The sequence below is a fragment of the Ascidia mentula genome, chromosome 2 (genome assembly GCF_947561715.1).
Source record: "Ascidia mentula chromosome 2, kaAscMent1.1, whole genome shotgun sequence".
Lineage (NCBI taxonomy): Eukaryota > Metazoa > Chordata > Ascidiacea > Phlebobranchia > Ascidiidae > Ascidia > Ascidia mentula.
The window spans coordinates 2,934,726-2,941,148 of NC_138567.1; positions in this window are offsets into that span (position 1 = coordinate 2,934,726).

The following is a 6,423-nucleotide window of genomic DNA, read 5'->3' on the forward strand; positions in this document are numbered from 1 at the left end:
TTGAGCGAATCAGCAGCGTAATGGCGTAATGTCGGCATGCGAAAAACTTCCCTATTAAAACAATTCTGCTCGGCGTTCTGGCAATAGGTGCCAATATTGACCAATATCAAGAGAACGGAAATTTAATTCTCTACAACATGCAATTAACAAATTTGAAATTAAGGTGCCGGATGACCTTCAAATCGCCGATTGAAGACGACCCGCTTTGAGCGAATCAGCAGCGTAATGGCGTAATGTCGGCATGCGAAAAACTTCCCTATTAAAACAAAAAATGCACTAAAACTGCACCTAACACGCTGAAAATCGCTATACCACGTGACTTCTTGCTCATTCTACCAGAAAATTGACCCCAATGCATCACCGGTTGCCTTGTGACGAAACTGAGAATCTCTATGACGCAGGAGTACAAGACGGGCAATCCCCGCGGGCAAAACTATTTTAATAGAGTTGCTGATATGCGGTCTTTAGTCCTATTTTCATAAAATAAAGTTTGGTCCTGGCATTGAAATTCGTTTTGGTCGAAGATTGCTTTTCTTTTTGTTTGTCCCTTATGACGCATTGACATTGATGAGGACATATTTCGCGCGTTATCGTTTGACTGTACTGTTGCATTCTATTAGGATTTGATCTCAGATACCGAAAAGTTTATCAACCCGTATGGATTCGTGGTACCTAACATGAAAATTTTTTAGTAACCTCCCTCCTATTATCTCCTGACTCCCCTATCAATGACACATTTGCAGGAATTTGTCAGGTGTAGTATGAATTACACTACATTTTAAATTTTTTTTTCCCCTCAAAAGTAACCATCACAATTCAACTTTTCCTTTTTTTTCGAACTGAACAGTGAAGAAATGAATCACGACCTGCACAGAAAATAGAGCATATTTTTTTTACAGTATTTTGTCACAGAAATAAATTATGCAACAGATGTCACAGGATAAACAGTAAATAAATATGTTTGTGTGTATTGGAAAAAATAGTATTTAGCGTTATATATGTCACATACCTCTAAAATTTGTTGCCATTTTATCCAAAGAGCACATGAAAAAGAAATGTAAAAAGCAATCCATCATCTAAACATGTAGCAAAAATGTTTTGTATTTGTTTACACCAAGGGTGTACAAACTGCAGTCCGCAAATCAACATTTTGTAGCATGTCGAAGGCTGCTACGTGGCCCGGCCCCGGAATTTAACAAATACAATTTTTTACAAATAAAGTGGTGTATTATTGCCAAGTTTGCTGATATGTGCAAATGTGATTGAACACATGTTGTACTTGCATACTGCCAAAGTTATAAATTTAGAAGGCTTATGGTGTAATCAAGTTTGGTCCTTCAGTCCAGACTGTGCTACACTTGGTTCATGCATTCAGCAGGTTTTACTGTACAGGTCTGTTTTCCCCAAAAAATAATGCAACACATAAATAAGTTGTTATTCCGTTCTCTTGATATTGGTCAATATTGGCACCTATTGCGAGAACGCCGAGCAGAATTGTTTTAGTAGGGAAGTTTTTCGCATGCCGACATTACGCCATTACGCTGCTGATTCGCTCAAAGCGGGTCGTCTTCAATCGGCGATTTGAAGGTCATCCGGCACCTTAATTTCAAATTTGTTAATTGCATGTTGTAGAGAATTAAATTTCCGTTCTCTTGATATTGGTCAATATTGGCACCTATTGCGAGAACGCCGAGCAGAATTGTTTTAGTAGGGAAGTTTTTCGCATGCCGACATTACGCCATTACGCTGCTGATTCGCTCAAATCGGGTCGTCTTCAATCGGCGATTTGAAGGTCATCCGGCACCTTAATTTCAAATTTGTTAATTGCATGTTGTAGAGAATTAAATTTCCGTTCTCTTGATATTGGTCAATATTGGCACCTATTGCGAGAACGCCGAGCAGAATTGTTTTAGTAGGGAAGTTTTTCGCATGCCGACATTACGCCATTACGCTGCTGATTCGCTCAAAGCGGGTCGTCTTCAATCGGCGATTTGAAGGTCATTCGGCACCTTAATTTCAAATTTGTTAATTGCATGTTGTAGAGAATTAAATTTCCGTTCTCTTGATATTGGTCAATATTGGCACCTATTGCGAGAACGCCGAGCAGAATTGTTTTAATAGGGAAGTTTTTCGCATGCCGACATTACGCCATTACGCTGCTGATTCGCTCAAAGCGGGTCGTCTTCAATCGGCGATTTGAAGGTCATCCGGCACCTTAATTTCAAATTTGTTAATTGCATGTTGTAGAGAATTAAATTTCCGTTCTCTTGATATTGGTCAATATTGGCACCTATTGCGAGAACGCCTAGCAGAATTGTTTTAGTAGGGAAGTTTTTCGCATGCCGACATTACGCCATTACGCTGCTGATTCGCTCAAAGCGGGTCGTCTTCAATCGGCGATTTGAAGGTCATCCGGCACCTTAATTTCAAATTTGTTAATTGCATGTTGTAGAGAATTAAATTTCCGTTCTCTTGATATTGGTCAATATTGGCACCTATTGCGAGAACGCCGAGCAGAATTGTTTTAGTAGGGAAGTTTTTCGCATGCCGACATTACGCCATTACGCTGCTGATTCGCTCAAAGCGGGTCGTCTTCAATCGGCGATTTGAAGGTCATCCGGCACCTTAATTTCAAATTTGTTAATTGCATGTTGTAGAGAATTAAATTTCCGTTCTCTTGATATTGGTCAATATTGGCACATATTGCCAGAACGCCGAGCAGAATTGTTTTAATAGGGAAGTTTTTCGCATGCCGGCATTACGCCATTACGCTGCTGATTCGCTCAAAGCGGGTCGTCTTCAATCGGCGATTTGAAGGTCATCCGGCACCTTAATTTCAAATTTGTTAATTGCATGTTGTAGAGAATTAAATTTCCGTTCTCTTGATATTGGTCAATATTGGCACCTATTGCCAGAACGCCGAGCAGAATTGTTTTAATAGGGAAGTTTTTCGCATGCCGGCATTACGCCATTACGCTGCTGATTCGCTCAAAGCGGGTCGTCTTCAATCGGCGATTTGAAGGTCATCCGGCACCTTAATTTCAAATTTGTTAATTGCATGTTGTAGAGAATTAAATTTCCGTTCTCTTGATATTGGTCAATATTGGCACCTATTGCCAGAACGCCGAGCAGAATTGTTTTAATAGGGAAGTTTTTCGCATGCCGGCATTACGCCATTACGCTGCTGATTCGCTCAAAGCGGGTCGTCTTCAATCGGCGATTTGAAAGTCATCCGGCACCTTAATTTCAAATTTGTTAATTGCATGTTGTAGAGAATTAAATTTCCGTTCTCTTGATATTGGTCAATATTGGCACCTATTGCCAGAACGCCGAGCAGAATTCTTTGTATTAGACTAGTTTTTCGCATGCCGCCATTATGCTGAATCGCAAAACCAGGCGATTTTTTTAATTCGCGATTTTTTGATTGATACAGCTGCGGAAAATGTTGTTTGAATGTTTTTTGAGGTTTGATCTGCTTGCTCATCTCTGTAATTTGATTCTAATCCAAAAAAAAACAATTTTTGAGTAAATGCCTGTTGTACCTTGTAGAATGTGGCAAATTTGCAAAATTATTCTGCCAGAATTCTGCCAGAATGAGGGTGGTTGAAAATCGCCCTGGCTTCACCACGTGACTTCTTGCTCATTCAACCAGAAAATTTACCCCAATGCATCACCGGTTGCCTTGTGACGAAACTGAGACTCTCTATGACGCAGAAGTACAACGGGCATTCCCCGCGGGCAAAACTATTTCAAAAGAATTACTGATATGCGGTCTATAGGGTGTTTTTTTCCCATGCTGTGTTTTAGGGTGGTCAGTTCCACTTTTTAGGGACCACGGTTTTAGGTGGAAATTACCGCCTATAGGGCTGTATTTAAATTTACAGTGTAAGTTGGCATTTCGTAGCACGATTGTACGTTATGGCAAATGACAGAAAAAGTTTTATTCGTAACTTTCGTGCTAAGAAATGTCAACTTAGATTTATCTGCGAGCCAGATGCCGTCATCAAAAGAACCACATCTGACTCGCGAGCCGTGGGTTCCCGCGGCCAGTGTGCTTTTCGATTGGGAGACAGGAAAGAGTACTCTTTCCGCTTCTTAAGTATGCATTTTAATTGGCGAAATGTCTTGGGGAGACACTGCAGCGTTCCCAATTGCATCCCCGGTCGGCTGCTTTGTTGAAGCTATAAAGTCTGCTTGCGTGTTCTTGCTGTATATTACTAAGTTCGACTCCGTGGCAGACTTGTTTATTAATTGAAAGGCACGATTGCAATACTAGGTGGCTTAAGTTTAATTAGTTTCAAGCGCGTTTAACACGTGACTGAATTGCAGCGAATTAACTATTAAAAGAACATGCGAACGTTTACAGCGCGATGGCGAGAATAACGACAGGGCCGAGAGAATACGAGCGACTGAGAGTGTAGAATGGACTAAAGACTGGACTCCGTTCAAAAATTACGAAATTGGCGTTTTATAACAAAGTGTCAGAAAAAATGTGTTGTCCAGCAGGATGCCAGAAAGCCTGTGGGAGCTCCGGCAGGAAAGCTTAACACCGCCTGCAGTCTTCGGTCCGTATGTGTTCCAAATGTGTAAAGAATTAAGTAGGGAAACATGCGTGTGGCTACAACACTCACAGGTACTCCCTGTTTTCCGGTCTTGATTCGGTGTAGGCCTACGTTACAATTCTCCCTGCACCGGAAAGAGAGCGCAGAGAGAGAGAGAAACTATATTAGTCATTTCCCCTGTCGAGTTGTTAGCTGTTTTTCGTTTCGGTGTACCTATGATTCGGACGACGTCTAAACGCAATTATGTTCGCCGCTAAGTGGCAATGTAATTTCATGTGATTCGTCAATGTTTTATGTTGCATGCGTAAATTATGCCATTCGTTTGAAAATTATTTTGCGTATAGCTTTTTGAAGACGATCTCGGTGTTTTTTTGGCATTCCGTTTAAAATTCATGTTGGTATAATCTTATTGGACTCAATGACCGATTCGTCGCATTATCAGTTTGGCCTTGTCGTGTGCGGGTTACGAGCGTGAAATCCCCGACATTCTTCCCAAATCACACACCTCGCGAAACAATTAATCCCCTCTTACGTGAAAGCCGTGCGGGGGGCAAACATGGACGCCACGTCGTCGCCGCCCGGTTATTTAGAATTCGATTGTTGACAGGTAACACCTGACGAGCTTCGTGTGCGAGCCGGAGTGTTTCAGAGTGAAAAAAGGAACTTAAAAGATAAAAGATGAAACAATAAAAAATAAAAAAATGATTCTTTAAGCAACAGAATCCCATCGGAAAGTACGATACGCTTAGCATAGAAGTAATTTAGGCCTGTACGTTCCCCACGGCGTGTAATCACGTTTTGATTGACGACGACTTGAAAATTCACATTGATTCCTTTACGTCGTCGATCGGTTTCTGATATATCCAGGTAATTACTCATGTCGAGAGGGTTCTGAGCCTTTTTGGACAAACCCTTGACGGCGCGTTTAAAGTGCATGTGACACGGAAAAAACAAACATGTTAATAATCAAACTAAGAGATGTTCATAACTTTAAAACATTTTTTGCGAAAAAAATAGCTTGATATGGCGACTGGTTTCTGAGATACAGCTGATCAAAGTCGCACTTTTGCCGCTGCGAACAAAATCGTGCGAAAGCGAAATTATATTGTTGCGTGACTTCATAGAGGCGCTATAGTCGTGCGAGTGCTGGCAGCAAGCCTTATGCGTAGGAATGGAAAGCATTGTAAAATTGATTTAAGCATAATATTGCATTAAACAGGGGAGAAAAAGTGAACGAGTGCAAGAAACAGATTTTTATGTTAATTTTAGCTGCAGACAGAGCTGTTTCGACCTATTATGTCTTATTTAGTTGTGTAATAATAAAACAGTTACTGGGACAGGGTGTTCTTGTTGTTACAGCAGTTATGATCGCTATCGTGATACATTTGAAAAGCACGACAGAGACAAACCGTTAGTTTAGCATTGTCGTTTTGTCCACTTACAGCAAAAGATAGAATAAGGTTAATTTAAATTAAAAATGTACTGCTCTTCTGGCATAAACGTACTGTATTTTACGACGTTTCGTCTGCCATGCGGCGAGACTTCATCAGGTATAACGCAACAATTGAATCACACTGAAACACGCAGGGGTTATTGCCTGATATGTTAAATGTTAGCCTAAAGCTGGGCCTGAACAATATTATTTATGATCGTTGGGAAATCCTATTTCATTAACACATTTGACATAAGATCGCACGTGAGTTCTAATTGTTGTGTTTCCCAACCTTGCTTTAATTGAAAACCCGAAGCAAACACTACACCAACACTTATTATATTATGATCGATTTTCAATACATTTTTAACACACGCAAGAACACCTACGCGAAACTAAGTGAATTTGAAGACCCCCAATCGCTCAGAC